Raw genomic sequence first — 12,170 nt, forward strand, 5'->3', positions numbered from 1 at the left:
TGTATTATATGACAATTACATTCAGTAGGGACATTGCCTCCCTCTTAGAGTAAAATACTTGTTCAGTTACTGCCACAGCTACTTTTCAGGTTTCACTGAGCTGTGATCATTCACTGTAATATGTGAGAAAATATTTTAACCAAATTAAACTGGTTTGGTTTCAGTCTTTTCTGATAACTTTTAAACAGAACTTGTGTATATTATCTGGACAAAAAAGATCCAAAACCAAACCATATAAAAAGTGAGTCTGTATGAAATATCTTTGGTTTTTCTACTGGTTTTTATCTCTGAGTAGATTGATTGAACAAATATATTTTGATGGGTAGACATGGAAGGCTAAGGCCTGAAGAAATGAACTTATTACACAAAAGGAAAACAGAGGCTGTTCTCTAGACTTCATCTTTGAATTAGCACTATGCTAAAAGAAAAAAAAAACAAAAATAAACCTTGGATAAATGTGTCCAATGTTGGTTTTGCATAAAAAATTTACATTAATTAAAAATTCATCAATTGATTGACATGCTTGATTCAATGAATATTTGAGATGCAACATGGACCTTCAATCTTGCATCTACATTATAGCCATGTGGTGATTGTTTTTAAAATGCTATGACGTGTCTGTGCCAGTGGAGCAGATGATTTCCCACGATGAGATCAGAGAAGTAAGAGTCATTACAAGGCAATTATAAGTTAATATAGTTTTTTCTATTTACATTTTCAAAGAGATAAATAGATGTTAATAACCAGAAATACTTTGTCATAACTTTATGAAGTTTTTCCACATTTTCCTGTTCTTCTCAACCTACAACCATGTAACTCACAGTTTATACAAAATTTACTTTCTTATTAACCTAATCAATTGATTATCTTTCTTTCATTTGCCTCAGTGCATCTGAAGAAGAAAATATCACAAAATGCGTTCACCTTAAAAGCCATGAAAATGAGAGTACAGTATTTCCAATATTGGAACTCCTATATTGTTTGTACTTACTATTAAAGCAACATGCCAAAAAAAAAAAAAAAGACACAAAACAAAACAAAAACAGAACAAAACAAAACAAAAAAAAAAAACCAAAAATTAGTAGATCAGCCTCTCTGCTTCTGTTTTAAAATGCGGAAGTTTTCTGTTTGCTGTTATAAAGTGTGGGAGAAAAAAGTAACGTAAGGTACATAAACACTACCAGATCCCACAAACATTTAATTTTCTAAATGTATTTTTTGAGATTCAGGACTGAAAAAAAAAACCATAACCAAAAAACATTAAATATGAACTAGAATTACAAACTAAAATTCTTGTAGGGTAAATTCCTCTATATGAGTTGAAACACTTAGGTTAATCATATTAAAATATATAGATGGACTAGAAATGGATTATCTGACTTAAAAGATATCATGACATGTCAGCAATTTAGAAAAATTCCTAACATCTATTTGAGTAGGAAATGCCTTCACAGTGATTGTGTAAGAAGTTCTGGTATTCAAATAGTGCAGATTCCTTACCTGAAGCATGTAGTATGGTTCCCTTCTGCAAAAAAAAAAAAAAAATTATAATAGCTTCTATTGAAGATGTATTTTTAATGAGAAATCTTGTCAACAATATCAGGAACTCAAATACTATATTTATGGCAAACCATAAAATGTTATAGAGAATGCTGCTGTAAAATTCTGAACTGAAGCATATCATGCAAGAAAGACTCCAGATATATTTTAGTAGTTCTCTGTCAGTTCCATCCCCTTTCTGCTCTAATACTAAAAAGTTTTCTTCCTGCTCTCTGATAATGTTTCAAAGCCTGTCCAAACAATAGTGGTTACATATCCACCAGAAGGAAATGAAACTCTGTGTTGCCACTTACAGTGTAGTTTAATTCATCTTTTGATAGTCCTATAATATTATCACTGATACGGTGTAATGATGCAGTACCTCAAAATAAACGGGTCCATTAACTTTCAAATGATCTAAAATAGGAGGGCTAGGCATGGCATCTCATTTTAGATCCAGTCTTGCTGGATTTTGTAATGTTATTGTCTATCTGTGGGATGTAAAGGGTTGTATATAGGACTTTTGCCTGTGACTAAAATCCACCTGTACACTCAGAAAACTGAAACCAATTTGGGAAAATTAGATCAGAAGGTGCCAATACACAGGGCATCTTGGATCTCTAGAATTTAAAGCAGCAAGCACATAGGCTAAAGTCCAAGATCACAGTGAGTCACACACAGGGATTATAATATTCATAAATGCAGAGTCTAATTTGACAGAAAATAAAACACAGGAACATGAGTGTACAAGCATAAATAATCTCTTATGGGGTTGCTTAAAGCCAGTTTTAGTTTTTTGTAAAACAAGATTGTTATTATATATGAAGAACCATATCTTTGTCACTTGCTAATCCAGCAACTCCTTTTTTTCATCAAATGGGGCTGTATTAACCAGGAATTAAGTGACAAAGTCACATACACCTCAATCCCAAATCTGAAAAATTATCAAATTTAAATTTAAGCAATTTAAAGAAGGTTGACTAAAGATAGATGTCTCTGACAGCATTAGGAAAACAGGAGTGTGAAAGAGCGTATGTGTGAGAGACCATTTCACTTTCTCATAGAAGTGAAATGAGGAGGATTGGGCCTTTCCTTAAGTATAATGACAAGCAGAACCCTGGTGTTGCGTTCAACCTGCTTGCTTTCCTTTCCTTCTTCTTTTCCTCTACCTCTCTCTGTCGCGGTGTGCAGACCCCATATTACACTTAAAGCTTACACTGAGTCTTGTGGAAGGTTTTAAGATCTACCTGTGTCAACAAAAAGAGTTCTGGGTCTATTTGGAGTAGTATCAGTAAAGACTAAAGGGCTGCTGTTAGTCCTGGCCTGACGGGGTGGAGGAGGAAAGGGGTGGGGCGGGGGGGGCGTGCCGGGTGGGGTGGAGTAGTGGGAGGCTTTTTCTTCTGGGAATAAAAAGAGGTTCCGGGCAGCCATTAGTTTGGAAATCCCACCTAGAGCAGGACCATCAAGTACTGGAAATTGACCACGGTAGGAGATGGAAGTATCGTGTCTGGAAGGAGATTGCAGGATCATACATTGCCAGCCCACAGTCATCAAAGTGTTTTGATCCCTGAATTGTCATGGGAGCATCCATTTAACAGAGAAGAATTTGAGATTGATGATTGTGTCCATCTGACCTTCATAGAAACGTAAAATCATAGAAGCATAAAATATCCTGAGTTGGACAGGACCCACAGGGATAATTAAGTACAACTTGTAGCCCTGCATAGAACAGCTACAAGAGTCACACTGTGCCACACTTTGTGAGAGCATTGTCCAAATGCTTCTTGAACTCTGTTCACTTGTGCTGTGACCACTTCCCTGGGGATCCTCTTCCAGTGCCTGACTGCTCTCTGGGTGAAGAACCTTTTTCTAATATCCAGCCTAAACTTCCCAGCACAGCTTCAAACCATTCCCATGTGTTCTGGCACAGAGAAGAGAATAAAACCTGCCCCACCATTTCCTCTTGGGAGGATGTTGAAGACCATGATGAAGTCAAGCCTCCTCTTCTCCAGGCTGAACAGACCTAATGACCTCAGCCACTCTTCATACTCTTCACTCTTCCCCTCAGGGCCCTTCACTGTCTTTGTTGCCCCCCTTTGGACACTTTCTAATAGCTCAATGTCTTTCTTACGTTTTGGCACCCAGAACTGCCCCCAGCACTCGAGGTGAGGCTGCCCCAGAGCAGAGCAGAGCAGGACAGTCCCCTCCCTTGCCCAGCTGTGATGCTGTGCCTGATGCCCCCCAGGACACGGGGGCCCTCCTGGCTGCCAGGGCACTGCTGGCTCATGTTCAGCTTCCTATTGGCTGGAAACCTGAGGCCCCTTTCAACAGAGCTGCTCTCCAGTCTTTTTCCACTGTTTGAATGCACAACAATGATTGCCTGACACAGATGCAGAATCCATCAATTGTCTTTGTTAAACATCGCTGGTGATTGTGCAGCACTCTAATTTTTCCAGAGGGCTACTGTAAGAGATGGCATCAGAAGCTTAACTGCAGTCTGAAAGGTTTATGTCAACTGGCTTCTCTTGTTTGTCTAGCTGGGCTACCTTGTCATGGAAAAAAATTGAGTTTCACAAGCTGCACTTTCCCCTCAAAGTCAAACTGGCTGTGACAATGAAGTCAAACTGGCTGTGACCACTTGCTGTTAACAATAATTTTTGCTAACAGCTCCTACCTAACTTATCCTTAGGAATGGCTGGGCAAGCTTTCCTGTGTAGTCTTTGTGTCTTTGGACACTTCAGCCAGCATGGCTGTGAGTCACAGTATTGCCTGAGCACAAGCAGTGACCTGTGCGTTACAAAAGGCTGTATGATCTTTTCTGAACTATCTCTTCTTTACTGGAATTTATTGTGTTTAAAATAATGAACAGTAATAATTTCTTGCTTAGGTATTACTGTTAGCCTATTGTGCTTTTCGCTAGGTTACATAATGATGTATAATTGGATACAATATTGTAAGCACACGTCAATATAACTATTGTGAAGTGGTAACTTTGAGAATTCAAAAGGTCGGACTTCAAAACAAGTATTGTGGCTTTTCCACTGTGTTACATTTTTACTTTTATGTTTGTAAGCTGCATGCTGCAGCATCTTCCAACAAGAGAAGTTGTTTAGGGAAACTCAAGGGAGAAGAGACATAATAATGATTAGTAAAAGAGTTTATTCTCACAGGACATAATTAAAAGCCCATTGAACTTTCTGGACTCCAAAACGTGGCATCCCTCATACTAAAGCTATAACAAAAGGTTGTTTGTACATTCCTGCAACACTAATTTTATTACTTTGCATGAATGACTGTAGCTTGCTTAACCTGATCTCTTTCGATCTTTATAGCTCCAGTAGAATGGAAAGATGCTCATTTGCCCAATTTGATGGCAATTCTCTATAGTTTTACATCCAGAAAAGAGCTTGAGGAAAAGGAGGTGGGTGGGTCTCTCCGCTCATATTGAAAAGTTGTCTTCTGAGAAAAGATTGAGATGCAGAGGTCTAGATTAGATCTGACTATAGTAGAGAAGAAGCATTATAAATGTCTCAGTATACACAGTCACAATTCAAATGGACTAAAAACACAACAGTAGCAAAAGTTACACATATTGTCATGTGTGCATATATGTATGAGTCTATATGCAGCTTTATGTAGATGAAGACAAAATTCTCAATCTTCCAAAAGATAATTAGACTGTATAAGGTTTTCTGTAAGGTAGTCACAAGCAGTCAATTCTTTCTTATAAGCTAGACAAGTGCAGCTAAACTGGTAGTTTGAGATTCCTTATATATGTATCACTGGAAAGTGAAAAATAAATCTTCCTTTTACCATCTTCCCTATTTTCAGAAGTTATTCCATTAGGCAACTGAATTTTCAAAATGAGCCATCATTTTGCTGTGGGATGTTCACTGAGCATTTCTACTCTCATGCAGAATCACACCTATACAGGGTGAAATAATGTAGACTTTTTTTTTGACCCCATGGAGTGTTTCTTACTCAACAACACATAAGTCATGAATGGTGCTTTAAAGGAATTAAAGAAATAGCTGCTGTAAAGCTCAGTGAAGTGTTGAATGCCACATGCTTGAAAAGAGTTCAATGTAATTTATTGCTCTGTCACACAACTGAAATAAGAAAGATGAAAAAAAGTTATTTGAATAGCCTGCAAGCTTATTTATATCTGTTTCACTGAACCTCTGGGCTTCTGATGCACCACATTCAGCTGATATGCAATAAAAATCGTTAAGGCTAACTTCACAGATTTAGTCTCAGAGTATTAAAGGCTTCAAGTGTTTAAATTTTCACCAACTTTTTCTCCTTTTTTTGTTGTATGACTTTTCAGATAGCAGAATAGCTGATCTCAGTGTGTTTGGCATATGTTTATCCAGCAGCTGCTTATAAAAACTTTCTTGTTCTTATTATATCTAGATCTGACTGTTTCTTTCTTACAATATGTCTGCTTTCTTCATGACCAGAGGAATGTCTTAAGATTGGGAAGTATGATATTTTAATGCCTCTTAGTTTTCTTTTTTGACTTTATTTCTCATGTTCTATGTGGCCTGAATTATAAGAGTCTTTATGGTGATATGGAAAAATCAAGGAAAGAGCATATTATGGTATCGAAATGACATCTATGTGTGGATGCTTCACTTTTGCAACACTTTCACAATATACCTAGAAGACTGAGAACGGATATTATACTCACTGAATTCATAGGAGGCTGAAAAAAATAGACAGAAGACCAAATCCAGAATGCTAATTAAGGTGTCATGATCTCCACTGATTTTTGTTTAAAATTTAAAAAAACCACTTATTATTTGATCACCTAGTGTATGTGCTTTATCAGGAAAAACAAGATACCTAGAGCTGTTATGTCTTAGCCCGCCCATTTACCAAATAGGACAAATTTGGTTTTTGACAGTAAACAGGAGTTTTTTCATTACTACTGTGATGAATGTAATACCAATAATAATTTAAACTGAAATGCAAAATCCTTTCTAGGATTTTGAAATAGTTTTTAGAAACTATTTCTAAATAAGAATATATGTATAGACACAGGACACTTCATAATAATAGAAAGTAAATAACTTCTGTAAATTTGAGATAAAAAAATTCAGATTACTTCAGTAAGTAAAAGTGATGGGAAAGCATTTCTAAGAGTTCTGCACCTGCATTTGAGACAAACTGAAATTGGACAGTTGCTGCAGAATCTAACCTTCCTGCTGAAGGATATCACCTCATATTAGCTTGATTTTGTGTGCTGGATAATGAGTATGCTTTTGCGTCTCCATGATGTAATTCACGACTGTGACTGAAATTAGGTAGCCATATATAACACTCTTTGAGAAGGAAAAGTAAGCAAATGAATTCCTACCAAGATTTATATCTGAAATCAATCGTCTCAATTTAACTAACATTGAAAGAAGAATTGATTTTGCAAATTTCTCCCTGAAGCTTAATTCTGTCCTGCATATATATTGTACTAGCAGAACTATGTCTAGGTTCAGAAGCAAGGTATTTTTTTCAGACATAAAACCTCTACTAATGTGGCTCTTATTGGGCTCAAATTATTATAAAAGGCTGGGAATTCAGAATTCCAAGAGATGCCTACAGGTTTTTGCTGGACTGTTGCTCATTCCCTTCTGCATTTGCTCAGTTTTCTATCCAAGTATTAATTTAGTCTTTAAACCTAATGATAGCCAGTGACTTGACTCAAAAGCAAATTCTGGCAATTTGTTTACTCATACTTGTGGAGAGAGGGCCAGACATTGTGCAATACTCTGAGAAATCTCCTTGTCTCACAAGGAAAAACAAGTCTGGGGGAAATGTACTGATTAACAATGAGCATCGGATTGGCATCAACTAGGCATCTCAACTGGCAAATCTAGAAGATAGTGACAGAGCTAGGAGAGACATATCTGCTCTGGCTTCATAACAAGAGTCCAAGGGATAGATAGTCCTGAGAGATGTCAACTCAGAGCACACTGAGGTGATGTTTTAAATGTCCTCAGAAAAGGCTGACCAAGTCTTTTGAGAAGATAGCACCTTATCACTGGATCAGTCTGAGCCTGGTTGCTTCATGCACAGTGGTGGGAGGCTTTTATAGCCAGCTTCTGTGGTCATGAGGCAGACAGCTGGGCTACTGTCTGAACTGAGCTTTTGTGATAGGAAAGTGTTCATAGAAAGTTGAACTTGTCAAACAAAGTGTAGAAACTGGGAGAGCAGTTTAAAATTAAGACAGGATTTTTGCAGGGCATAAGATGGCCTTGTTGTACCAAGCACAGGATATGTGCAAAGCTGTTGAAAGCATTTCTTCACCATGAGGCTGGAGAAGTATCCCTGCAACATGACCCAGCTTTATTGGGTAACAGGTATAGGAAGTGGAAAGATGAGTTTGTACCTGTGGTGAGCAATGCATATCGAAATGTGCAATCTGTGAATGCCTTTGTGTTCCTGAATGAGGTCATACAGCGTGTCTAGATTTTATAGAGTGGGAAGTCCTGCAGGTCATCAGCTTGACTAGGAATGAAGAAGTCTTGACTTTTTCAGGTCATCTTAGAATACTTAAGAGGGTGTGCAATACCCACTTTTCTCCCCTGCTTTACCCAGATAATGAACAGAAGAGTTGAGTCCACAGACCTTTGCCTTTCAATCTCCCCTCAACCTAGTGCCTTCCACAAAAGCGCATTGATTTCTAAAGCTCTTCTACTGATCTCGTTTTATAATCACTTGATCTACCTTACTTGACACAACTCAAGACTCATCGAGGATCAGAGACCTTATGACAGTCTCCATCAAAATACGAATTCTTTTAAATTCTAATCAAAGCTGAGACATATTGAACCTTCCCTCACTTATCACTCATAAGAAAAAGGGATTAGCAGCATTTAGTCTCCAGGGTGATTGAACCATCATTTATTCGCAAGTTATGAACTCTGAAAGGAAGAGAAAAAGTAAAAGGATTTTGACTGCAATAGGTAATTTGAAAAATGGGAACAAAAAATTGAGAGTTTCTACTTGTAAATCAGGGTATTTTAGACACCAGGAATAAAAGCTAAAAAGAATTTCTTAAAAGGCTTAATAAATTATTTTCCAATAAGATAACTGTTGATAGCAGCTGAATATTTAGGGTTTTAAAATTAATAACTGCTCATGTTTGATTTGCTTAGGATTGCATCTATAATTTAAAACTAATTTCCCCAGTTATAGGAACAATTTACATGATGAGTTTTGAATCTATGCAAATATTATGTTTTATATAACCTGCTAGATAATTTCTAATCTAACTTGAGATTTTGAAAGTGCTTTTAGCAAATTTCACATTCAACTTCTAAACTAAAATTTTGAAAAATTTTCTGTACAACTGGAGAAAAGACATATTTGAGTTGAATTCCTGAGGTTTATTTAGATTTAATTCACATAATTCACCACTTATTTCAAGAGTGATTTATATTTATTTAACTACATTCATTAAAGTGTGTAGGTTCAGTCTGTGTTTGCACTCATTTCAGAGTGATAGGGATCTCTCCTAGTAAGCAAGTTCTAAGTGCATAGCAGTCTATTTCAACCTCTATTTTTCTGCATTAGAAAACTTGGTTTCACTTCAAAGAGGACATTGAGGTGCTGAAGCATGTCAAGTTGTCATGGGTTGGCCCTGGCCAGATGCCAGGTACCCACCGAAGCTGCTCACTCACTCCCTTCTGCAGCTGGACAGAGGAGAGAAAATTTAACAAAGGGCTCCTGGGTTGAAATTAAGGACCCGGAAAGAGATCACTCATCAGATACTATCATGGGTAAAACAGGCTCAACTTAGAGATATGGAGTGAATTTTTTATTAATAAAATTAATAAAGAGCAGGATAATGAGAATAAAATGAGCTCTTAAAAATCCACCCTGCCCATCCCGCCTTCCAGCTCTACCTCTTACCCTGGCGGTGCAAGGAGACAGGGAATGGGGGTTATGGTCAGTTCACCACCTGAGGCTGCTCCCACTGCTCTGGGAGAGGAGTCATTCTCCTGCTCCACCCTGGGGCGTCTCCCATGGGAGACTGCTCTCCATGAATTTTTCTGATGCAGCTCCATCTCATTAACAACAGCTCCCTGTGACCTGCTGCACGTGAGTCCCTCCCTTGGGCACCAGCCCCCCTCAGACTGCTGTGGTGTGGGTCACTCTTCCATGGGGTGCAGTCCATCAAGGACAGGCTGCTCCAGCCTGGGGGCAGGGCCCCTCTCTCCATGGGTCTCCCAAAGGTTCACAGCCTACTCCAGTTATCCATCTGCTCTAGCATGGGCATCTCCACAGAATGCACGTGGATCTCTGCAATCCCATGGACCCCCATGGGCTGCAGGGGCAAAACATGGTCTGCACCACAGGCTGCAGGGGAATCTCAGCTTCACTGCCTGGACCACCTACACCCATCCTTATCCACTGATCTTGGTGTCTACATAGTCATTCCTCTCACATGTTCTGACTCTGCTCTTCTTTTATCCAAATTAAAACTGCCCACAACCTTTGATTTCTTCTTAAGTATGTTTTCACAGGGGCGTTACCATCATCTTTAATTGGCCCGGCCTTGGCCAGCAGCATGTTCATCTTCCGATGCATCAGGGATTGGCTCTGCTAGACATGGTGGAAGCTTCCAGCACCTTCTCACAGAAAACTCCTCTATCACTCCCCCTCCCCCATCAAAACCAGGCCATATAAATCAAATACAGCAGTGAAAGGCAACAAGGCTCATGAAAGACCTAGAAAATGTATCTTATGAGAAATGGCTGCGGGAGCTGGGGTTGTTTATTTTCCAGAAGAGGGGCTCAGGGGTGACACAATCACCCTCCACTGCTCCTGAAAGGAGGGTGTAGTGAGCTGGGGTTCATTCTGTTCTGCTGTGCCTGCAGGGCCAGGACAAGTGGAAATGTCTATAAGCCACTGGCCGTAATAGAGGAGATTCAAATTGTATATTTGAAAATAATTTTTTCTCATATACAATTTGTATATTAGACCAATATACAATTTGTATATTATGATTGCCTGTCAAGGTGATCAAGCAATTGGAATAAATTTCCTTGGGAAGTGGTGGACTCCCTATCCCTGAAGATGCTTGAGGCATCTGGATCAGGCATTAGTGATGTGGTTTAGGGGTTACAGTGGCAGTGCTGGGTGGATGGATGTATTGGGTGACCTTAAAGATATCTTCCAACCTAGGTAATTCTATGAGTCTGTGTAGCAAAGTGTATACTATCATTGAATACACACCTTCCCCCTTCTCCAGTGGCCAGTTTGTTTTGCTGGTTACCCTTTTTTTTTTTGTCCGTTCTAAAAGTTGAGGTGTATGAGCTTAGACAGTGAATGTTACCAAGCAGTTACATAGAGAAGGGAATATAAGCTACACTGTGGCTGAATAAAGGTGCCCACCAAGATACTCCATCAGTCCCTCCTCAGTAGGATGAAGAGGGGAGAAAATAAGATGAAAAAAAGATTACTTAATTCTGGGATAGGCTAGTGTGAACCAGTAAGTTATAGGCATCTAGACTAAGTTACTTAGCAAGTTATTGTGTGGGTTTTTCCCTTTCAGGTATAAACTCACCTAAATTGAAGAATAAGACTTTATTTCTAAGCTCCTTAATCACTTTTTAAATAGCTTGAGTTAAAGCTATAAAAATATATAGTAGGATTCAGAATTAAAGGCTGTTCATAAACATAGCCTATGAATTAAATATGTGATTAATAAACTGTCAGAAACAAACTGTAGATTTTTATTTTAACTACTAAGGAGATAATAAATCATTCTGAAATGATGTTGACATCCTTGTGTTCAACCTGTACATTCTGCTATGTATGATGCCTTCTGAGCCATGTATTTCCTGTAGTATGTACAGGACTTCTTATGGCAGTAAGTGCTGGATGGTGTACTGAGGGGGAACCAGAAGCTTTTCTATTGCAGTAATTTTTGCCTTTTTCTTGCACTCAGGCAAGGATTTCTGAAGAGCAGACAGCCGACCAACCCCAGAAAATTAAAAGGTTTTCCCTTTAATGAAATAAACCAAATAGAATTTTCCCTTTAATGAAATAAAGTAACATTTGTGGCAGAAGGGAGACCCATTTGTTACAGACTTGCATACAAAATCTTGGGGAGGTTCCAATCCATTAGCATAATTAATTAGTTTTCCCACTAATATTCAACGTTTTTTACCTTTATCCATAGACCATCCATCAAGATAATGATTGTTATTCAGGTGTATTTTTATTAGTTTAATATGAATGAAGTTCTCTCAGATGCACATGAACATTCTGAATGGTATCTAGGAGTTTTTTCAAGTGGTTCATGTTAGACATATTTAAGGGTTCCTAGATTCTTCAATGTTCTTGTAAATCCTGATTACATAGCAAAGGTGAAAAACATATACACATACTCACTCCATACTCACTGTATTTCAATGTACTTGTCATCACAGTTATTACTGTGTAAAACTTTATATGATTGTGTTTTCCTATTTCCTGGTTACAAAACTCTGCAGTAAGATACAGGTTATGCAGTAAGATACAGGTTATGGAATAATATTGCTCCTATTTTCTGCAAGACAAAGAATCATGTTCCCCCAAAACAATTTTGGATAACTAGTTAATTTTGCAGAAATTTGCAGTATTTG

General features: G+C 38.1%; 1 protein-coding gene across 3 annotated transcripts in view; it reads left to right on the plus strand.

Annotated features, from left to right (window-relative positions):
• LINGO2 (leucine rich repeat and Ig domain containing 2) overlaps positions 1-12,170 on the plus strand; it is a 489,656-nt gene that overhangs the window by 356,527 nt on the left and 120,959 nt on the right. The gene's annotated exons all lie outside the window — the stretch shown is intronic.

Source organism: Camarhynchus parvulus, chromosome Z (genome assembly GCF_901933205.1).
Source record: "Camarhynchus parvulus chromosome Z, STF_HiC, whole genome shotgun sequence".
Lineage (NCBI taxonomy): Eukaryota > Metazoa > Chordata > Aves > Passeriformes > Thraupidae > Camarhynchus > Camarhynchus parvulus.